Consider the following 26,026-nt stretch of genomic DNA (forward strand, 5'->3'; position numbering starts at 1 on the left):
AATCGGTCTTTTCTGGCCGTGAAAATGGGGATGTCACATCCCGGTTACATCAAAAGAATAGTACTTGAAGAGCCGTAGTTCTATCCGAGCATCGTCTAATTAAGTGAGTGTGTAGTTACTTTCTTCAAACACATATATATGAAGTATTTGCTATGAAATACGTGTTATGCGTTTATATATTGTTTGTTTACTTGAGATGGATGTTGAATGAATGTTTTATTCAGGTTTTAAATGGTTTAAACTGTATATGTAATTTTTTTTATCTACAAATGTGTTGGGTAGAACATGGGTAGATGAAATAGTTGGTGTGTGAGGAAAGATGAGTTTGAGGAGGAGACGAAAGATGATATAGATCATGAGATGAGGGTGACAAGTGAAAACTGAGTGAAACCTTTACCCAAACAATGGCCCCATCATTCAGCAGAGTAGGGATGACAACCACGGACTATTCTACACAGTCCTGTGGAACACTAGCAGGCTCGCAACTTATAGGTGTTGTGAACTTGATGTTCACCGGTGTACTCTAAAAACCCTAGAAGCTATGGACTTAGTGCCTTATATAAGTACGATGGTAGCTATGGATTTAGTACTGTGTAGATGAACCAAGGTAGCTATGGATTTAGTACTGTGTAGATGAACCTTGGTAGTTATGGATTTAGTATTGTGTAGATGATCCTTGGTAGCTATGGATTTAGTACTGTGTAGATGAACCTTAGCAACTATGGATTTAGTGCTTGTTGTATAAACCTCAGGCAGCGATGGACTTCGTGCCTATTCCTTAGGTCAATCCTTTGGAATGAAGGATAGATGATTCTTAGGGTAGATCCTTAAGATTAAAGAAGATAATGGGCATGGGAAATTGGGTTGATTGCTTGATGATTAAATATAATAATTATATTATATTGGGTTGAAAACCCTATATGCTCACCAGGCTCCCAAGCCTGACCCACTCCGTTTCTTTGTATTATACGTAGTGACGCTAGAGCATAAGTTGGATGACTTATCAAGATATTGTGGATTATAGATCAGTAGTTGTGAATAACTGTTGTAAGGTCTATTTTGTACTTTTTGTGCTTTTGGTCTGTATCGGAACATGACATTCTGAGATTTTTGTTATATAATGCAAAATACATTTCTTTAAATAAATGCTTTGATAAATTCTTATTACATTTTGTTTTGGGAACAAATTCTACAACTCTTTTAATCAAAGGATTACTCTGATTTTACAAAACAAAACGTAAACAAATCGGTCTATTCTGACCGTGAAAATGGGGATGTTACAGTTGGTATCAGAACATTAGTTTAAGCGAACTAGGAATTTGTAGGATTTCTAGACTTAAACCTAGAATGCTAAGCAATGATTGTGAGGAGTGTGACTAATAAATTTAGGTAATGCAACTGAATAGATACGAGCACTAGCTTATTTAAGGAAATGCTTAAATGTTATATGTTTGCCATATATGAAATTGTTTGTTTGGATCTATGGTCTGTTGCCGACCGGATCTGGAAAACCTTATGTGTTTAGGATTCTAAGCGTATGACTACAATATTAGAACTAGCATGTAAACGTTTCGGAGTGTTAAGGTTGATTTGAATATCTATCATGAATGAGGATCTAAATTCACCTTATTCGGTGTATAGATCAAAATGGCAACAACAAGAAGCGGAGTTGGAAACGCAAACGAAAACAGGAATCAACCATCTGTGGTAGCAACAGTACCTGAGCCAATGACAATGGCTGGAGTACAAGCGATGATTCAAATGATGTTGGATCGTCAGATGGAGGAAACTAGACGTCTGCTTCGGCATAATCGTGAAGAACTTACAATATCAATTGAACAGCCTGAGCTGAATGATGGACAGTCAGAAGGAGGGAACTATAGTGGGACCGTTGGTCAAGCCAACCCACCGATAGATAGACGAAACAATCAAGATGGAGTAAATGACGGACGCGGGTGCAAGTACAAGGATTTCATGGCATCCAAACCGTCGTGTCTATTTGGAAGCCCGACACCAGTGGAAGTTATGGATTTGATCTCCGAGATGGAGACAATGTTTGAGAGTTGCGAGTGTAGCAACAGACAGAAAACCGCTCTCACGATTCCTCTGTTAAAGTCTGGAGTGCTGAACTGGTGGAAGCTACTAGCTGGTTCGATGCCCAAGGGAGAACCTAACAAGATATCTTGGGAAGATTTTGTGGTGCAACTAAAGATGCAATACTGCTCTAAGCAGGATCTTCTGGAAATTAACAATGAGTTCCAGAATTTGAAGAATGGAAGATTGAGCGTCACCGAGTACGCTACTAGTTTTACGGAGAAAATAAAGCTTGTCCCCTACCTACTTCCAACGGAACTTTCCAAGGTCAACAAGTTTGCCAATGGATTACCAGCGGACTTTGTCCAATGGTCAAGCAAACAACCACTTTAAAAGCCGCCATCTGGGCAGCCAAGAATGTTGAGACCCAAATAAGGGAAAAAGGTCTGGAGAAAGGTGAAGTTGGCGAGAAAAAGAAGCTTGAAGGATCCTCATGACCTGATAGTAAGGAAAAGTTCGCAAAGTCTAACCTGGATGACCAGAGGTAGGGAGCTAAGTGGTGTGAAAAGTGCAGGAAGAAGCACTTTGGAACATGCAACGAAGAAGTAACTTGTTACAAATGTGGAAGGATCGGCCACTATTCCACGAATTGTACACAAAATGATAAGGTATGCTACAGATGTCGAGGCAAGGGCCACATGTCTAGAGACTGCCCAAAGAAAAATGGGGCAGCAAGGCTAGAGGCACCACCAAAGCCAAGGGCATTCCACATGATCCTCGACGAATCAGACAATCACGCGAGGAATCAGGAATAAGGATTTCATATCCAAAGATCAAATTATGAAGTAATAATGTGAATGGTAAAATGTGGTGTAGCCTATTAGAGGCATAGTATAGGGTGAACTTGAACCTTTGTGTAATAGTTTCAAGAATTAATATAAACCCCGGTTTTGTTATCTGATGTGTTGAATGATTGTATGATTTATGAATGGTGACTTGGTCGACTGCGGGACAATACTTGGGACGAGTATGAGTAGGTGTGAACGGTAGTAGAGGCCTATAACACCGGAAGCACATGACTCACACTTGGATCTGGGAAAGTCACAAGGTTACCAAGAAGCTAGTAATTGATTATGTTTTATTCGAGTATACCATTACCATTCTTTTGGTAATGCCTAAGAAGATGATTGATATTCAGACCCTAGTGGTCATATCAAATTGAGTCCGACTACGATGAGTTTGTTACGTGGTTCGGAGAACTAAGTTCGATGTAACATCTGACTTAAATCATAAGATTGAAATCAAAACGATTAATACTATCACGCTCGTTGTTAGAGAAATTGGTAGCTAGAAATGCTACATGCTAAAATGTGATTATATCACATTAGAATATGAATGAAGGTATATTCCATTCTGGAATTTGACTCTAAGAGACTTGAGTCTAAGCGTTGCATCATACGGTGAGAGATCATTAGAACATGACCCATCGATCTGTTACAATACATAAAGGAAAGTACTTATCCTAGGAAGAATAAAGAGTCCTCAATAAAGATTTATTTTGTAACTCGAAGGTTACGATTGAGTGTCCAACATAGTACAAGGAACAGGTGCAATTTAGAGACGATAAGCGTCAAAAATGACCTTTTAATAAAAGAGTGTTTAGAATAAATAATCTTAACCAAGTTGTAGTATATGTCACAAGGTTTCTGCACATATAAAGAACACTGAAATCCGAGTTATAACGAATAGGTTATGACTTGTCGAAGTTTCGCGATAAATTCGGCACGACGTTGTAGGATGTAAATAGTGAATTTACGATAGAGCAATCTTTAGCCTTAGCGATCTAAACGAAAGTTGTAGAATACATTAAACTGAGAACGTGCATAAAAGGAACGTCTAAATCTGACTTCGTATGAGGAAGTTACGATTTTTCGAAGTTTCGACTTAGCGGTAGGCAGCCTAAAGTTCGAATATGAGATCGAGTGGTTTCTAGCCGAAACAATATAAACGAAAATCGAAGATCTTGTCGATAGTAGTCCAACGGTAAAAAGACGGACGAAAATGGACATCAGATGAAGGAGTTGTGAATTCCTAACGGAGTTTTCCTGTCCTGACCTACTAAAAATAATACAATAAAAATAAAGTCAAAATTAGCCGACGGAGTCTAAACGAGAGTTGTAGAGCATAATCTCACCTACGTGTGGATATAAAGAACGCAAACTTCGAGGCCTGTGTCAGATCTCACGGCGTGAACATAGTGTTCACGACGTGAGCAGGTGATTCACGCCTTCTAAAGCAAGTGGTCTGATAACGAACGCAATGACCTATGCAGGATCGAGCTCACGACATGAGTGTTAAATTTCAGTCCTATAAATAGAAATCGAATGGCAGCCGGCCATGGTTGCTATTTCCTTCACTCTTTCACTCTTAATACCCTCTCTAGCCCTCTTGAAGTACCCCCAAAGCCCCGATATCACCCCAACACTCGAAGCAAGTCCCGAAGCCCTAGAGATCCCGAGAAGAAAAGAGTTTCGAGCCGAAACTATTCTCGCGAGAAGCCCGGTTTATGGAAGATATCCCGGTTACATCAAAAGAATAGTACTTGAAGAGTCGTAGTGCAGTCCGAGCATCGTCTAATCAAGTGAGTGTGTAGTTACTTTCTTCTAACACAAAGATATGAAGTATTTGCTATGAAATACGTGTTATATGTTTATATGTTGTTTGTTTACTTGAGATGGATGTTGAATGAATGTTTTATTCAGGTTTTAAATGGTTTAAACTGTATATGTAATTTTTTTATCTAGAAATGTGTTGGGTAGAACATGGGTAGATGAAATAGTTAGTGTGTGAGGAAAGATGAATTTGAGGAGGAGATGAAAGATGATATAGATCGTGAGATGAGGGTGAAAGGTGAAAAATGAGTGAAACCTTTACCCAAACGATGGCCCCGTCATTCAACATAGTGGGGATGACAACCACGGACTATTCTAGACAGTCCTGTGGAACACTAGCAGGCTCGCAACTTGTAGGTGTTGTGAACTTGATGTTCATCGGTGTACTCTAAAAACCCTAGAAGCTATGGACTTAGTGCCTTATATAAGTACGATGGTAGCTATGGATTTAGTATTGTGTAGATGAACCTTGGTAGCTATGGATTTAGTACTGTGTAGATGAACCTTGGTAGCTATGGATTTAGTATTGTGTAGATGAACCTTGGTAGCTATGGATTTAATTAGTACTGTGTAGATGAACCTTGGCAGCTATGAATTTAGTGTTTGTTGTATAAGCCTCAGGCAGCGATGGACTTCGTGCCTATTCCTTAGGTCAATCCTTAGGAATGAAGGATAGATGATTCTTAGGGTAGATCCTTAAGATTAAAGAAGATAATGGGGATGAGAAATTGGGTTGATTGTTTGATGATTAAATATAATAATTATATTATTGTGGGTTGAAAACCCTATATGCTCACCAGGCTCCCAAGCCTGACCCACTCTGTTTCTTTGTATTACAGGTAGTGGCGCGAGAGCATAAGTTGGATGACTTATCAAGATATTGTGGATTATAGATCAGTAGTTGTGAATAATTGTTGTAAGGTCTATTTTGTATTGTTTCTGCTTTTGGTCTGTATCGGAACATGACATCCCGAGATTTTTGTTATATAATGCTAAATACATTTCTTTACAAAAATGCTTTAATAGATTCTTATCACATTTTATTTTGGGAACAAATTTCGCAACTCTTTTAATCAAAGGATTACTCTAATTTTATAAAACAAAGCATAAACAAATCGGTCTTTTCTGGCCGTGAAATTGGGGATGTCACAAAATAATTGTCTAAGACTTAGTAATAATGATACTAGGTTTCGTCGAAGGAAAATGCAGTTGCTAGAAGCAAAGCACTAATCGAATTTCGAGTCGTCACTTTAACAAGTGAGTGCATAGTTACTGTCATCTTACACATATATATGAAGTATTTAATATAAATACATGCTATACATGTTGATTATCTTTGTTCCTGATATTTATGCTAGATGAACGATTTATACGTGTTTTACGTGATTTAAACTGTATATGTATTTTTATACCTATAAATATATTGGGTAAAGATGGGTAGATGAATAATGAGAGATGAAATATAATATAGATGATGAGAGGTGAGAGATGATCAGAAGCCTTGACTTTAACATTGATCCATTCATCTAGCATAGCATAGATGACAACCACAAATTATTCTAAACAGTCCAGTGAAACGATAGCAGTCTCGCAACCTATAGGTGTTTGTGAAAGACATGTTCACCAGATGTACTCTAAAAAACCATGGCAGCTATGGACTTATTGCCTTACAAATGAACGTTGGCAGTTATGGATTTAGTGCCCTATGGATGAATATTGGCAGCTATGGACTTAGTGCCAAATAGATAACATCGACAACTATAGACTTAGTGCCTGTTAGATAAACCCTGTCAGCGTTGGACTTCGTGCCTACTCCTTAGGATTGAATGAATGAAGAATAGATGATTCTTAGGGTAAATCCTTAAGAATAATAAGATAACGAGGATGGGAAGTTGGGTTAATTGTTTGATGATTAAACATAATAGTTATATTATTGTGGGCTGAAAACCCTATGTAGTCATCAGGTTTCCCAACCTAACCTGCTTAGTTTATTTGTATCACAGGTGTCAATATAAAGATACATTACACTGACAGATTAAATGAGATGTAAATCATTAGCTTAAATAAATGTAAGGTCTGTTTATGTTTATTTTTCTGTATTGACGATGACATCCCAATGTTTTAATATAAAATCAATACATTTCTTCGGAAATGCGTTGACAATATCTTTATAATGTTTTATGTGAACAAATTCCGCAATATTATTCTTTAAAATTGATACTCTGATTTTTAAATAAGCAATAATAAATTTTTTAAAATGACCGTGAAAATAGGGATGTCACAGTATTGTTATAGAAAAAATATACTTTTAAATCCTTCTTGATCTTTAGAGAGCTAGCACCAAGAGTATGATGCCTCTAATGGCTCACACCTAAAACCCTAGAAACCTTAAAATGAAGAGGAGAGAGAGGAGGGATGAAGAAATTTCGTTCATATGCCTCTTGGCAATTTCATGAATGAAAATTACGAGCCAAGAAAGAAATTTCGTTCATATGCCTCTTGGAAATGTCATGAACGAAAATTTTAAGCCAATGAGTCATATTTATAGTTTAGGTAACTTGTAGATGAATCCAGATTTGAATTAATTAAATAATATATTTAATCACAGTTCAAATTTCCTTATATCCAACCAGGAGGTTTCCAGAAACCATGGGAACTCCTCCAAAACCATCCATACCACGGGTGGTTCTAGAATTGCTTCTTTTGTTCAACTATTAAACATTTACAATTCACCCCTTGCACCTTTAATTAATTCAAATTAAATCTGATTAATTCTAAATTAATTCTCATTGATTTCTTATTAATTTACTAATCATATAAATTAACAAATCAATTACTTAACTATTAATCTCATATTTTTTTATCAATCACATAATAAATTAACAAATCAATTATCAATTTCTATTTACTATATTAAATGTATAATATATTAAGTTATTAACAAATCATTTCCTTTCTCTCATAATATAATTTCTAGCTATTTCTGGTTATGAGGGCAACCCAAAAAGGATTTTGCTTTTAATTACAAGAAGATACCAATTTAGTTATGAGCTTAGACATCTTAATACAACAATCATCCACTTGGATAAGTCTATAACTACAATTGTAAGTATAACCTTGAACCAAACAGAAAAGTGTGATTTCTGAAGCCACTGGCGAACTTTGATTCAAATCAAAAGTTGGCCCTAAGATAAGTGATCAACTATTCTTTCGTACTACAAGATATCGTATGAGCAGAGTCATGGATTAAATGATCAACCTCATGTTTATTTGTTTGTTTCTTGGTCTCTGATATTATGATCAAATTCAGACTACAAAATCGAACACATCAATTTAGTCTGAACTAGGCCTGGTTCTTATAGATCAACCCAAATCACTGAGGGGCCCAAAGATATCGCTTTTCCTATTAAGGAAAAAGGAATGAATAAACTTTTACTACATAATGATAACCTTTACTCATTAAATCATACATGACACTATGTTTTATAACATCAAGTTACTGATGCGTTTACGTAATACCAATGTACAATCGACTTTCAAGTTACAACTTAGGTATCTCCGTTTGAAGAATAGTATATGTTATCGTCTTAGAATTACTTGTGATTGAATCCATGAAGTAATCTCTAAGTGTGGGTTTATCCAATACTCAAAATCTCCATTTTCTAAGTACTAATGAATATTGTAGCAAACCATGTGCAATGTTCAATCCCTATGGACAATCTACAAATGATTCAAGACAATCATAATTTTGCTACTCACTTCAAAAAGTATGAACGACTGTGGAATTTTGAATAATATTTAAATTACTCAGGGAAGTAAACATGCAAAGTGAAACATAATAGTAAACTAATTAACTATGGTATCATACCCTTTGAATACAAATAAATCCCTAGTATTTAATCACCATAATAATTACAAATTTATTCATTATAGATTGTTTCGTGTAATCAACTAACAACTTGTATTAAATAAAATCAATCATGCCATGCTATAAACATGCACACTATGCCTTTCAATGGCCCTTCCCATGTGAATAGATCTACTGAACACTACTCCAATGATGCTCATTTCACAATTCCATATTCTTATCCTTATCTAAGATTATTGGAATCCCATTTTTACATTCATTGACCTTTTATGATGTCGGGGTTCCAAAGTCAGAAAGAATGAGCATTCGATATTATAGAATGTTCCACTGGAACTTTTTACTTAGAAGAATTTCATGGATATGAAGTTTCAAATTCAAGGTACACTCCTTGGACACTACTCTTGCATTAAAGTTTTCAACTCACATGTAGACTTTATAACCATCTCCCCTAATTGGAAACATTTCCATATTCCCATATGACCATCAATTCTGACTAAGAATCATCTCAATCCAAAACGTGCCAATATGGTCCGTCCCAAATGATATCAAACTTCCAACTGTCCACAATCAACCAATCTTCGGTAAAACCCAAAAATGTTCTTGACAGTCATTTAATAACTTCAATCACATAAAACTGTAATCCTCTTTTCATAATGCTCAAGACATAAGAAAAATTAGAATAAGAAAATATTAGCATATGTGATCGATCCTATATTCGAAGCATATGGGACTCGACTCGTTATTAACTATACAAGGATTTAATATATGTTTAATTCTTGCTATAATATTTCTATATATGTAATCTCCTATGTGGAACCATTTCAACATGATATTCATATATTTCTTTGACTAAGTTCTATTAAACTATACGATCTAAACTTATAGATTTGAAACGAAGTATGGGTGCCCTCTCCCTATGCCATCAGAGCGAAACATTTACTTAGAGACAATGTTTCCTATGAAAAATATTATCCTCATTCAATTCCAACAAAGCAATTATGCTCCCACTAGCTTTGAAATGTACCCGGAAATCAACTGGACTTCTAGAAATCAATACCCTTTGACTTTCTTATAGAAGTGCATATTCATATTATGTGTTGCTTTGTTAAGTCTCTTATTACACTTCTCAAGCTTATGCACTTCAGTTGGATAGTGTGTACGTTTAAACCCTTCAATACGTTATAAACATATCTCTTGAAAGCTCAAACAACTCCTTGATATTCCTCATTACTCTTAATATGAATAGGGATGTCATAATCATATTTTGAGTAAGAGAATGCAATTAACACAACCAATATCCATATTAATCTTTATCAAATCTTGAAAATCTATCAGTGAAAGTATCTCTTCTAAATCATTTTCATGAATTAGAGCGAAACCTTTTTCCACCTAGATTTAAAGGTGCATACATTCCCATCCATGTGGATCTTTCTCTTCAACCTACAGTCATAAGACTAGGTTTAGGACAAACCAGATTCATACTTAGTTTTCCTTGATGGACTGAATTTTGCTATTCTAAATTTCTTGCTTTCCGATAGCCCAAAGGCCTACTAGTGCTTCTGTTTAGCTCATCCATATTGATAAGTGTACCTTCACTTACCAACGTGCTTTGCTTTTGTAGTTAAATTAAAATATAGAACTCATAAGCATTGCCAACTTAACTAGAAGTGCACAAAAATAATAATGTGTCAATTAAAATACAATATGTTTTCAACCTTATGTCGCGTTCTGGTGATAACTAAAAGGATTATTATCCCTTGACACTTGCAATTCTTAAGATCAACACAACTCCTATTGGCTTCTTGACACATGAGTTTCTCTCTCAAGGAAAATTCCTCGACGAGCTAAAACAAATATTCAAAAGTTTGTGCAAATTCCCGAAAAGAAAACACCTCATAGAATTGAACTTAGTTTATCCTTTGTTTCTCGATCAACGAAAACATCACAACTCCAGTTCCTAAAGTGCTTGAGTTAATAAAGCATTCTTACTCCACATATTATGATGTGTTTTCAACATTCTTAGTTTCAAATGAGTTTCAAGATACGATTTACAATGACTAGACCATAACTCTAAAACTTGATTGGAACAAAACAAGACTCATCTATGATCAAACTATTTCTAACAATGTTTGATTCCTCGTCTTAATCATACAATTTCACTAAGATGTTCTTGGAGGAGTCAATTGTGATACAATTACATAAGTACTATGATGATCATAAGACATGATATTAAAGTATTCTTCTTTACTTTCAAATTGGAGAATGCTTTATCTGCCTGCCTAATAGATTCTTCTGTCATTTTGCTACTCTTTGAATCTTTTTAAAAGTATTAGAATTATGATTAATATATAAACACAATCACATTCACTGAAGCATCAATAAATCATGACAAAAAGAGTTATCATCCCTTGTGGTGGATCTGAAGAGTCCATATCAACATGTACTAGATGCATTAGTCCTTCACTTGCCTCAGATTAACATGTGAACAAGGAATTAGTCATAATTTTCCAATGAATAAGATTCATGCATCATGAAATTCGAATTGTATGACTCCATGTTCTTGTCCAATTGAAACTTGGTGATGAGATTTCTTTTCACTTGGTCAAATTTGACAGTACCACAAGCGCGATATCATAAGAATCAACTCTACAATTAATATTTCCATTATTAGAAACATAATCGACACACTTATCAATGTCATTGCAAGGAAATGTAAAATAAGACAGTTATGTAAACTAAAACTTCACTTTTATTGATAAAAGAACATTAAAACTTGTCCTTACTATGCATAAAACGAAAACTATGTTTCTAGACATCTCTGAAGAGTAATAGAAAACTATTAAAACTATGCTAACCCTTTAACAGTAGCTCTTAATTCTGACCATCGAACCATGCGACAAAATTCCATTTCCCACGATCAGATTAGGCCACTTTGCTTAAGCGTCCTTCTTTCTTTTATATCCTCCAATACCATCAAAATGCGATCATCACACCATGTATTAACAGTCTATGAATAGGAACTTATAATGGAGTTAGATAATGGATGTACCTGAAGTAGAGTCACACGACTTGACTTTACCATTTTTAAGACCCTTCAGGTATTTTGGGCAGCTTCGCTTCTAATGTCCCTTCATTTGGCAGTAGAAACAAATGGACTTATTAGGGTCAACATAGGGAATGATCTTATAATAAGCCTCTCTCTTTACCATATGATCAAACGGTTTGACCTTGGCCGAACCTTTTCGATTGGGAAGAGAAATCTCTTATTGGTCGCCAATATTACCATTGTCACTGTTCATGGAACTCTTGGGATTAGATCTTCTAAGCATTTTTGCTTCATTTGTACTCTTAAGCATTTTTGCTTTAGTAGTCATCAACATATAGGTCATATCAGTTAGGGTCACGTCGAGATTCCTCATATGAAAGCTCTCAACGAACTGACCATATGACTTTGGAAGCGATAGAATAACCAAATCATTGGCTCGCTACTTTGGGAATACGACACCCATTCTTCCCAACTTATCAATATAGTATTTCATTTTTAGAATGTGTGCACACATAAAGTCTCTATCTTCTTGTTTACATGCCAATAGGGCTTGAGTAGTCTCATATCATTCAACTTAAGGAAAACGTGATGTTGGGAGAGTCATGGAGGAGGAGGAGGAGGAAGATTCGAAGGACGATGATGTCCAATTCCACCATTACCCAAGGAAGGGAAGACAATTTCACATTGACTTGGATGTGGAAGATCATCTCCAGAAGATTAAGGGAAAACATTTCCATAAGAACGAGAAAGACCATTTTTATCTTGTTTCAACATCTAAAATGGGAAAAAGAGAGAATTCGAGTTAGTTGATTTTAATCCTTAATTATTAACCGAAAATCTTAAATTAAGGATAGGTTCCACATTTTCATTTCATAATATGAAGAGGGATGTCGTAGCCATATCACGAAACTATTTTAGGTAAGTAGAAACGTTTCACCAATTTCAATCACATGAAACACCTAGAACTCTTGAGATATTCATTAAAACATCAATGACATGTTTAATCTCGGATTATGCTCTTACCAATCGTGACTGGTATGATGGTCATCACAATTAAGATTTGAATAACCATGCAAACCTGCTCAAATACCCTCTATCAATTTATGATCTCCCATTGATGTACCGGTTAACCACAAACGTTCCATCAACAATTATAAACACGAGTTGTTTCATCATTTCATCTTTATAGCCCCACATTAGTGTGTCGGTTAACCACACACGCTCCACTAAGGACTCATAAAGAAACGATGTGCGTTTTCATGGGTTAACATACAATGTCACATTTTCCTAAAGTAACTAAAGTGAGATTTTGTAAAGGTTCTATTACTTTATATATTATACTTTTAATATGATTATTTCCGATCAAAACCGTTCGGCTAACGACCCTCCACCACACACTAAAGCGGTGGGTGAAAAGGACATTCATTCAGCGATCATTTTATAGGTCATTTCCATATGTCTCTCTTAGAGTGTGGCTTCGTGAATGAGACCAACTATTTAATTGAACGAATTTTAGTTATACATATAGTATTAACGTTCTTATACATATGTATAGAGTGTATTTTAAACATTTTAAAATCTTCAAGGTTTAAAATTAATTTTAAATTAACTATTAATTAATCAATCTTTTAAACCAATTTTATCATTTATATTTATCTTTTAATTAAACTATTAATTAAATTAATTAAATCATTTAAATCAATTATGGATTTAAGATTTATCTTCCGATTAACATTAGTTAAATTAAATATTAAAATCTATTAAGGATAATACTGGCTAAATACCTTTTATAATAAACCTTTTATTCAAATTTTAGGATTTCAAATTACCTAGTTATTAAATTCAGATTTTATACACATAAAATAACATTAAACACTAGTAATTATCCTATCATTTGAATAGGCAAGAATAATCCGATTTTATATGATCAATCAAATCCCATGATGTGGCTGAGGACTGCCCACATTGTGACATTAGTTAGATTTGTGATTTTAACAATTTTTTTGGTTTTATCAATTATGCACAATCAATTTTAGACCATTGACTCTAATACCACTGATGGAATTTTAAGGTTACAAAAATCAATGTACTTCTGACATTTCTCTTAACACTAAAGGGTACATGCAACCTAATGATCTATGTATTTACAATTAATAACAACATACTATGAAACTAAAAGAACCCTAGCTATAATAGAAATTAATAGATTAGGGTTACATACATTTGTATTGTTATAGCAAGCAATACTTTTGAATCCTTCTTGATCTTTATAAAGTTAGCACCAAAAGTATGATTTCTCTAATGATTCACACCCAAAACCCTAGAAACCATAGAACGAAGAGAGAAAGAGATGGAGGAGGAAGAAATTTCGTTCATATACCTCTTGGGAATGTCATGAATGAAAATTGCAAGCCAAGGAGTCCTATTTATAGTTTAGGTAACTTGTAGATGAATCCATATTTGAATTAATTAATTAATATATTTAATCCCGGTTCAAATCATTTTCTTATCTGCAACTAGGGGGATTCCAGAAAACCTAGGGGAACCTCCATTAAAATCTCATTATTTTACATAAATTTACGAATAATTCCCAAACAAAAATTTGTTTACGAAAAAACATGTATTATTGGTAAAAGTGACGATTTGACCCTTTTTCTCTCCGTAACTCACATTTTACCGCTTTCATTGTTGATCTGGATGCCTAGTCAATAAATGAACTAATATGATGGATATATTGGGTTTTATAATTCTTTCTCAACCAAAAAACTTGATATCCTGCTACATTGTATATTTCTTGGAATAGGAAACGCATCAAGTGAAAACAATAATAATTATCTAAACTAGAAACAACTTCATCATTTTTTGAATTTTATAAGAAATTTCAAAATGTCTATCTAATTTTATGTAACACAATATATTCATCTCATTAGCTCATTTTCCGCCATTTTTTCCTGGTAACACATATTTTACCAGTTTCATTTCTAACATTGACACCTAGTAATTAAAAGAGTCGATGAGATGAATATTAAGTTTGATGGTAAAAACGTAGCATTATATAACTCATTATATCCATCTAATCAACTCATTTAATGATCAGCCGTCGAGGTCAACATTGAAACCAATCAAATGTGTTAGATAGAGAGAAAATGGTCAAATCATCACTTTTACGGGTAATTCATGTTTTTTTGTAAATAAATTTTAGTTTACGACTTATTTGTAAATTAGAGTAAAATAATGGGACTTTAATGGAGATTCCTCTCTCTCTCTCTCTCTCTATATATATATATATATATATATATATATATATATATATATATATATATATATATATAGCATGCATGGAGTGAAACTAACCATCAAGACCACATTTTTATGACTTAAGACCCCCTATAAGGTCTAAAAGGGCGACTTATTTGATCAAGAACATGCCATGCTCAAGAATCACCATATTTGGGACCAAAAAGTGCCCCAAAGGAAGAAATGGCTAGATCCACAAGATGGAGTGATCAAGTTGTGAACTTTATACCTCCTGGAGGTTGCTAACAAGAAGATAATCTCGGATCCCAGATGCTTCCAAGCTCCAAGCTATTCTTACCACCTTCTTCTTCTTCTTCTTTAAGAGCACCACCAAAGTACACTAATGCGCTCAAAATGCACATGTAACAATTGGTAAAAATAGAAACGATCGTACGATGCTATGTTTTGATTATTAAGCAATATGAGTATTTCATCAAGAATGGTTGAAGGTATTTAACCTCTTTTATTTAAATAAGTTATTGTGAAATATAAAACAAGTAGCTATTGATAAATTTCGTTATGATGTATGGCTACGAACCATCACCGGTTTGTGAAATTAGCATATAACATCATTTGAACGCAACAAACTTAATTTTTGTATCAACATTTATCTAGTTGATAATTAAGTTAGTTTCTATGTAAAACGTGTGCTTAATAGTTGTGTAGGATCTAAATTCGACAAATATACGAACCAAAGTGACAAAACGTGTTTAACGATATGGTTAACCAGTTAAATGTCACGAAATTATACATTGCTCAATAAATTTTATATTTAAATAAATTAAAATATAAAATGAATTATTATAAGGTATAATTAAAATGTATCTAAGTGTTTTTGAATAAAAATAATAAAACATAAACATTAAAGTTCAAATACACAAAAACTACATTGTTATTTTATACTAAGTATACATGTATGTATTTGTACATATGTATTATTATCTAGTGAATGACTAGTTATGGGTCATGACTTAAAGTGATTTCATGTAAGTTTTATGATGTCTAAATCAATTAAGATAAGAGAATTGGTGGAGATAAGTGCCAACTTAATTAATAAGTGCTTAATCACTTAAGACATTTTACTAAGAATGCTTCTTAATCCCTCTTCTAATTTTCGAGATTAAGACCTTCTCTCTCCTTAACTAGAACTCCTAACTAACTAAATAACTAGTAGTTAGTTAGTTAACTAACTCTATCTCTAAGCAACCACCCAAGCAAATGGCTAGACAAGATCACATCACTTAAACTCACATCCCATCACAAGCTAGTCTAGGTTTTGTCCCCTTATCCTCTTCCACTCTTTCCTCCTTCATATCCACGAAATTTACTCTTCATTTTACCCTCATTTGACCAGCCAATACTCCAGGGGATTACTCTCAACCTTCATCTCATTTTCAAGAACAAGAACTTCCTTCCAAAGCCATCAAAACCATGAACAAAAGGGTTGCTGTCCCTTTTGTGTTTCAGCCACCATTTCACCCATCTACACCTTCCTTTTTGCTTGATATTTTTACCACAAAATACCCCTGGAAGTTACTTGTTATGATACTCAAAATTATTGATTCAAAACAGTGAGTAAACTACCCTTTTTCTTGCTCTTTTGCTGTGAAATTTTCGTGACAGCAACATAGCCAAAAGAGTGGCTGTTTTGGAGCATCAAACCAACAACCAAAAGTTCATCTTCAACCTTCCATTCTTCAAGTATTCACATAAGTTGAGTTCATACCCCTACATTTTCATGTTTTATTCAAGTTTTAAGGGGGGGGGGGGGGGGGGGAATATAAGTTAGAACACTAAACATAACTTAAATTTAAATGACAGCTTTCTACAGAAAAGTTGAGTCCTGTTCACGGACTGTTTTGACCATCTTAAACTTAATATCATTCAAAACTGTACAATATGCAAATAGTTCAAGTTTATACGTTTCTAATGACTACTCGCACGTGTTCATACGATTTTTCTACAATTTATGGCGATTTTTATAAAACTGCCTGCATTTCAGAAATGATTTCGGACCAGTCTGTGAAGATGTTCATTTTCACACTAGTTTGAGACCACTAAAAATCATAATAAAAATTAGGAACAAAGTAGACTCATTTTATAAACTCTCAGAGGTGACGGATTCAGTTTTTGACTTACGATGATTTTTCTATGAGTTTTCTAATAACAGGGACAGTAAAGGGTAAAACTGTCAAAAGTGGTTTATAGATTTATTAACACCTTCTAACATTTTTGAGCAATGTTTATACATTAAGGAAGTTAAAACACAATCATTTAAATATGTTTAATTACAATTTTTACAAAAGTGATAAGTACAAAAAGGTCTTTAGTGTCAAACTTAAGGATTATTTCATGCAAAGTTTCTAATAAAAACGTAAGAATATGAACAACAATTTTGAAACATACCAAATCATCTTTTAAAACTTATACATATATATAACCATATACATATATATGTTTTGTTTACAAACTTGTCTTCTACATCAAAAATTTCACTTTACTCGTTTTTATCAAATGAATCACTTGTGATTTATTACTACTATGTGAAAACTCTTGTCATACTTTGCATGCACTAGATTTATACAAAGTATTTAGAAATTCCAAAGTATCCTTCGTTGTTAAACCGTTTTAATACATTTTAAAAACTTATGATTTATGCATTGTCAAAACTTTGTGAGAAAGGATGATCTTTGCATACAAAACTATTACTTTAATATAGACTTAGTTGAGAATCCGTGAGACAAGTACATCTTCAAACACTACCTTTTTTCTAGAAGGTATCGCTACAAGTCCTGTCTATAACCAGAGTCTCCCGTTCTGAGAACGTGTCAAATGTGTATAGATCTATACGGGAAGTCATGATCCCGCGCCTTGACTGTTAGCTACAGTCCTTCCTTTGGGGTGACAGTTTGTCATAACGCTACGACGCCTGAAGAACGTCGCTACAGGCATATTATGTTTAGTATGGTTATAAAACTCACCGGATATACAATTATTATGGTATTATGCTTTTATGAACGAGTAGCTATTAAAACTATTCTTCATCTAACCAGTGCGATCTTCGTATAGCTTTATTATATAAAACTATGCCACAACTTTTAAGCACGTCGGTTGCTTGCGATTTTCGGTCTTAGAGACTGCCAGTTATGTTAGGAAAATAATGGTTTTTCCTGTATACAAACCAAACAACTAATAGGAAAATAAGGGATTTTCCTGGTACAATTAGTTACAACTTATAGCACGAACATTCATATGCATTTCATACTTTTATAAGAAAATAAGGGTTTTTCTTGGAAAACACAACAAATCATATCTCAACTATTAGGGAAAATATGGGATTTTCTGGATCTAATACATTCATTTTCAACACAACGAATCATAACTCTTTACAATTGAAATACTGCGTTTTCTGGAAAACATACACGAACTTTAGAATGGCGTACATTTTCTCAAAACACTACTTATGAACTCACCAACTTAATTGTTGACTTTTTTCTTTGAAATAACTTGTATTCTCAGGGAACCGCTAAGCAGATTTGGAAATCAACTTTTGGGGATTAACGTGCTGACGTTAATTACTTCTTTTGAAGGATGTTTATGTATTTATCTTTTGAACAAGTAACGAATACGATTATGTAAACATTTTGGAAACTTTAATATATATGGTGGTGTGTACTTTCCTTTCTATGAACTGTTATGATACTGAATATGACGTCCTCCGCCCCCGAACGTTTCCGCCGTTTTGGTTTGGGGGTGTGACAACACATTTCTCACTTAGGGTTTGCTTGGGGTCGATTTTCACAAAGGGAGGTTGGTGAGGGAATGAGAGATGAGAGATAATGATGTTTATATATGAACCAAACCTAAAAATTAGGGTTTGTATTTTCTCTACGTATGCCCTGCATACGAGGTGTACGCCCAATGTACTAAGTCGCACCCTAGTACACCTAGCGTACACAACGTACGCTCAACAAACTAGTCCTGGTCAGCATTACCATTTTGCCACTATAGACCATTCTTGCAATCCTTTCAAACCCAAGAGCTAAAATGCAAAAGTATTCAAACATAGGGTTGAAATTGAAATTACCTGGACATCAGGCTGTTACAATTCTCCCCCACTTGAACTAGAGTTCGTCCTTAAAGTCGGTCGTCATGAATAACTCAGAGTAATGCTCCCACATCTCTATCTCCGGCTACCAGGTCCACTCGGAGCCTTTCCGATGTTGCCACTGAACCTTTACCAACGGTATCTCCTTGTTGCGCATAATTTTCATCTTCTTCTCCACTATCTCTACCGCCTCTCAGCAAAATTTAGGTGCTTATCGACCTGAATATCATCCAAAGGGACCACTGCCTCGGCAAATCCAACCGGTAGGCCACCCTGCCTACCCTGGCGATCACTTGGAAAGGTCCAATATATCAGAGACCCAATTTCCCCCTCTTCTTGAAGCGTATCACACCCTTCCAGGGTGAGACCTTCAGTAGCACCATATCACCGACCTGAAATTCCAAATTTGATCAGTGTCGGTCGACATAACTCTTCTGCCGACCCTGAGTAGTCTGAAATCCCTTTTTGATTTGTTGAATAAGCTCCACGGTCTGAAGGAATAACTCAGTCCTCCCCTCAAAAAACTGGGGTACGATACCTCCGACCATACAGGAACTCAAAAGGTTGGGCACCAATGCTGGAGTGATAGTTGTTGTAGGAGAACTCCGCAAGAGGTAGGTAGGAATCCCAACTCCCGCCAAAATCTATAACACAATCCTGCAACATATCCTCAAGTGTTTGTATGGTCCTCTCACTCTGGCTGTCGGTATGCAGATGATAAGCAGTGTTGAAATGTAACTTCGTGCCCAGTTCCTTGTGGAACTTTTTCCATAATCGGGAAGTGACCTGAACATCTCGGTTTAATATAATGGAGACCAGAACCCCATGACGTGCAACAATCTCCTGAACATACAGATCGACCAACATTTCGGCCGAAGAGCTCTTCCGGATGGCCAAAAAGTGGGCACTCTTGGTTAATCGATTAACGATGACCCAAATAGCATCAAAGCTCTTGGCATTATTAGGTAATTTGGTGATAAAATCCATGGTGATCTGTTCCCACTTTCACATGGGAACCTCCAAAGGTTGCAGCTTGTCATACGACCTTTGATGCTCGACCATGACTATTCTACAGTTCAAGAACTTCTCAACGTACCAGGCTATCTCCCTCTTCATACATGGCCACCAGTAATTTAATCTCAAATCTTGATACATCTTGGTGGCTCCCGGGTATATAAAAAAGCGAGACTTATAAGCCTCCTCCAACACTATCTCCCTGATCCCACCAGAAACTGGTACCCAAACCCGACCGCACCAGGTCAACAACCCCCGACTATCGGTGACAAACCTATCGATATTGTCCCTGATCCTCTCTTGCTTCCAATTATCCTTCTTTACTCCTTCTACCTGTGCCTATATGATCAAATCCAAAAGTGGAGAATCCACAAATATCTTCATACACATATCCCCAGCTGAAGACCCAACCAACATACGGCTCAAGGCATCTACTACCACATTTGCTTTACCCGGATGGTAAAGGATCTTGCAGTCATAATCCTTGACCACGTCTAGCCGCCTGTGATACCTCATGTTCAGGTTCAGCTGGTCCATAAGATATCGCAAACTCTTATGATCCATGTAAATAGTACACAACTCCAACTCATGAGTAGGATATTGTGCCTTATGCGACTTCAATTTCCGAGAAGCATAAGCAATCACTCGTCCCCTCTGCATAAGGACCGCCCCAAACCAGTGATGGATGCATCGCAAAATACCACAGAATCCTTGACACCCTCTAGAAGGGTCAACACCGGAGCCTCACATAACCTCTGTCGTAACATATCAAAAGCAACTTGCTGCTCAGGGACCCATCGAAAATCCATTCCCTTCCTCATCAGATGAGTGAGGGGTACTCCGATCTTGGAGAAGTCCTAAATAAATCTCCGATAATATCCCGCCAAGCCCAAGAAACTCCTGACCTCTAAGGGAGATTTTAGAACCTTTCACTGCATCACGACCTCAATCTTGGCCGGATCGACCAAAATCACATCCTAGTTAACGAGATGTCCTAGGAACTGGACCTCTCGTAACCAAAAATCACACTTCGAGAACTTGGCATACAGCCATTCCCGCCACAATACTCCCAAAAGCTCTCGAAGGTGCTCCTCGTGCTGCTCTTTGGTCTTGGAATACACCAAGATATCATCAATGAACATAATAACTGATCGATCGAGCATTGGCCTACATACCAGATTCATCAAATCCATAAAAAATGCAGACGCATTAGTGAACCCAAATGACATCACCACGAACTCGTAATGCCCATAACAAGTCCGAAATGCGATCTTCTCCACATCCTCCTCTCTCACCCTCACTTGATGATACCCTGACCTCAAGTCGATCTTTGAGAACCAATATGCACCCTGCAACTAATCAAAGAGGTCGTCAATCCGCTGAAGAGGATAACGGCTCTTCACCGTCAACTTTTTCAACTCTTGGTAATCAACGCACATCCGGTGTGAACCATCCTTCTTCTTGACGTACAGAATCAGCGCTCCCCACGGCGAACTGCTCAGTATGATGAACTAATTGACTAAAAACTCCTGAAGTTGAGAGAAAAAGTTCTACATATCGGGTGGTGCCAAGCGGTATGGCGCCTTGGCAACCGGAGCCGCACCTAGCACTAGGTCAATCCTGAACTCAACCTACCTCTCGGGAGGTACACCGGGCAACTCCTACGGAAACACATCAAAAAAACTCCCTGATAACCGACGCCTCTTAAACCAAAGTCTGCTCCCCCAACCCGAGTATCAACCACATAGGCAAGATAACTCATACACCCTTACTGAATATACTGTCGAGACCTAGATGCCTAACAAAACCCTGATACACTCTGGATGCAGAAACCACATGTTTCTTGGCGATAGAAACCCGTAATAGACACTCCAACTCGCTAATGGACATACCAAAATCCCTACGAAAAGAGCAAGACATAAGGGACTGACTCACGCCCGAGTCAAATAACATAAGAGCAGGCAAAGAGTTCACTAAGAATGTACCACCTATTAGAAAACATAAGCATAAGCATAGCATAAAATAATCGACAGAACAATAAATAGAAACATACTAGTAACAACGTGTGGCGCTGCCTTGGCCTCCTCTGCCGTGAGCTGAAAAGCACGACCTAAAGCCATTACGGGCTCCGCCCTGACATGGCTCCCTCCGCGATCCTCAGAGTATTCGGCGTTGGAGCTTGCGCCGGTCTAGTAGTAAGCAAAGGGCACATGGCCTTCATATGGCCCACCTGGTCATAGTGACAAAAAATCCTGGTGCTCAGTACTGGAGCCTGCTGATGGTAGTCCTTGGCATAATACCCCTCCTTGCCACATTTGTGGCACCCAGAAGTAGATCGACAAGAACCATCATGAACATTGTCGCACTTGCCACAAGTGCGACCCCTCTGACTCCCAGATCTCGCATTAGCGACCTTGAACAATTTCGCTATAGGCTACGACTACATAGGGGCCTACCTCAGCTCCCTCGTATAGAGCTCCATATAAATCTCACGCCTCTTCGTGACCTCCTGTAACTCAACAAGTGAACCATATCGTTGAGTAGACACAAACTGGTGAATATATGTCTTGAGCATGCTTAAGTAGTGGGTCATTTGAGCTTTCCCAGAAGCAGCAAACTCAAGGCAAAACAATGCTCGCTCAACAGACATCTTGGTGATCTTAGTCACTGACTCCATCCCCTGTCTCAGGTCCAGATACTCCTGAGCTAATCTCTCTCTTTTTTTTCTCTCTCTCTCTCTCTCTCTCTCTCTTTCTCTCTCTAGAGTGTATGAACTAGAGAACTGCTCCCATGAGCGCACTTGACCTTCTGGTCAACTGGGAAAGAACACGTAAAGAAACATCCCTCAACGTCAGACAGTCACCTCATTGTTATGATTGGATCCTGTACTCCCTCAAATATTAGGGGCTTCATATTGTCGAAGTCCCGGTACTAGAAGGCTCTCCCTCCTCCAATCCCTGCAGCAGTAATGGTCGTGATGGTTGTAACAACAACATTCTCTGAAAGTGTAGCGTATCTATCATCAAAAAACTCCATCATAGCGGTCTTAGAAAAAACCTCAGCATGAATCATCTCCCTGACCTGATCCTCGGTCAACCCTAGCCAATCTTGGCCACTCGACCCTGATCTAGATCCCCTCGTGAACACCATACTCAAAATAAACCAAAGAGATATCAGATAAAAAGCATTTCCCACCATAGGAACCAACCTGTATTACCTTCCACACCTCGCTCCCGTGCTTCCAGAAGTACGGGCCCATACTACCTTCCACACCTACCCGTATTTGTCTCATAAGATCATCATAACAACTCTAACTGCACTCACTAGAATACACATACACCATATTCTCACCTCCTATAGAAAGGCTAGACATCCCTCAACTGGTCGACTGACCCCACATAACTCATCCATGAAGATTTCACCAACCCTGCAGCACCCGTGTATGCTAATCATACACAACAATGGATCTTATAGACATTCGAATACTTGACTCTACCCTAAGCCCACAAACAAACAAGGAACATGAAATAAGGCCAAATCAAACATTATCAGGCTATAAAATCACAGTTATGCACAATTTTGATGCAAACACTAAGCAATTATAGTAATAATGTCAATTTCATATAAGGAAGAAACTCTAGGCTATCATGCATCATATAATCAGGCAATTCTACCATGCAATTTATAAAGATCCCTAGCCTATCACTAGCATGTTGTTCTAGCATAACATAGCATCAAATAACAATGTGGTAACTTGGGGTCTACTTACTGGCTCCAGATGATCGTACACATCACATCCTTTCTTGATTATTTTTTAAAATCATTTTTAAAACTTCTGCAATTTCTTAGTTTGAGTTTGGATTCATACGGATGTTCCTCCAATTCGCTCAAACCAAGGCTCTAATACCAACTTGTAACATCTCAAAAATCACAACTAAGTTAAACTTTTCAAAACAACCCATTTACTAAAATAAATGTTTATATAACCATTGTTTGCAACACGTTATTCAAAAACAGAGTCTCCCAAGATCAACAACATAAAAATCAGGATGTGTACGGTCACGCCTTCGCTTTACCACAATCCTCTGAAGTACCCGAAACAAAACTAAAACTGCAAGCCAACTCTTAGTGAGCTCCCCCAAAGTACCACTACACAAATATATAATCAAACAAATATCGGGTCCACAACCTCCTGGTTGGATTACCCCTGACCCACAACCTTACAGTTGGAATGCCACGACCCATAACCTTACGGTTGGAATACCCAATACATAATGGGTCCACAACCTCCTTGTTGGAATGCCCTAGCCCACAACCTCACGGTTGGAATGCCCAGTTTGTCGACTTACAACACAAAGCAATACAGTCTCAACCCCACCATACCATGTTGACATGCACATAACAAATAACAAATATCCAACAATAGATAATCATATAATTAGTTAACAGACTAGCAGGCAGATCTACAGATCACTATTGTACAACAACATCCTATATAGCAGGATAGATAACTAAAAGGGCCGACATTGGTGCCTTTGACCCACAAGATCAGTGACGAACTCACCTCATAATCTGATGAATAGCTGAACAAGATACTGCTCCAAAATACCGTCTCTATCCAAATCCTAAATGTCAAAATATTTCCATTCTAAATTAATAACATTTCCCCAAAATACCCTTGGTCAAAACTGGTCAAAGTCAACCAAGTCAACCAAGTCAACACAGCCGAGTCGACTCAGGCTTCGTATGCGGGGTGTACTTCGGAGATACGCGAGGTATACTAGTTGTCCGAGGCATCGGGTCCAGATCTGCATACGCACAGCACACCCTTCGGTACGTCCAACATACGCAGCAGCCCCCATCTTAGCCTATTACGTGCTTATTCTTTCGACTTAACACGTCCAATTGCAGATCCAAGGCTAAAATACCATCAAGAGTCATAAAGTTCCCAACTTTATAACTTTGCATGTCCATTAAGTGATTGAAACACAAAATATCAACATCTCAACGCGTTAAGACCTTCTATAGCATGCATGGAGTGAAACTAACCATCAAGACCACATTTTTATGACTTAAGACCCCATAAGGTCTGAAAGGATGACTTATTTGATCAAGAACATGCCACACTCAATAATCACCATATTTGGGACCAAAAAGTTCCCTAAAGGAAGAAATGGCTAGATCTACAAGATTGAGTGATCAAGTTGTGAACTTTATACCTCCTGCAGGTTGGTAACAAGAAGATAATCTCATATCCAAGATGCTTCCAAGCTCCAATCTCTTCTCACCACATCCTTCTTCTTCTTCAAGAACATTACAAAAGTACACCAATGGGCTCAAAATGCACACTTCTCACTTAGGGTTTGCTTGGGATCAATTTTCACAGAGGGAGACTGGTGAGGGAATGAGAGATGAGAGATAATGATGTTTATATATGGACCAAACCCTAAAAATTAGGGTTTTCATTTTCTCTACGTACGCCCCGCGTACAAGGTGTATGCCCAGCGTACTAGGGTGCGCCCTAGTACGCCTAGAGTACATAACGTATCCCCATCGTACTAATCCTGGTCAGAATTAACATTTTGCCACGATGGACCACTCTTGCATTCCTTTCAAACCCAAGAGCTAAAATGCGAAATTATTCAAACATACGGTTGAAATTCAAATTACCTGGACATCGGGATGTTACAAATGGTGCCATGCCCGATTTTCCCATTTGTTCTTAAAGTTTGTTCAGATTATCACAAAGTATGGGAAGGACAAGGATTTCATGGGTTGGTTTACAAATTGGGTTTTGATTCTGATGTGTTTGTTGGGAACACCCTTCTAAGATTTTATGGTGAATGTAGTGGCGTAAATGATGCAGAGAAAGTGTTCGATAAAACGTCAGAGAGATACGTAATGGTTGTTTGTTTTTTTTTTAAAACCACTTCTAATAACTTTTGGTTGTGTCACGCAGAACATGAGCAACACTTGGCCTTTCGTAG

This window comes from Lactuca sativa, chromosome 2 (assembly GCF_002870075.4).
Source record: "Lactuca sativa cultivar Salinas chromosome 2, Lsat_Salinas_v11, whole genome shotgun sequence".
Lineage (NCBI taxonomy): Eukaryota > Viridiplantae > Streptophyta > Magnoliopsida > Asterales > Asteraceae > Lactuca > Lactuca sativa.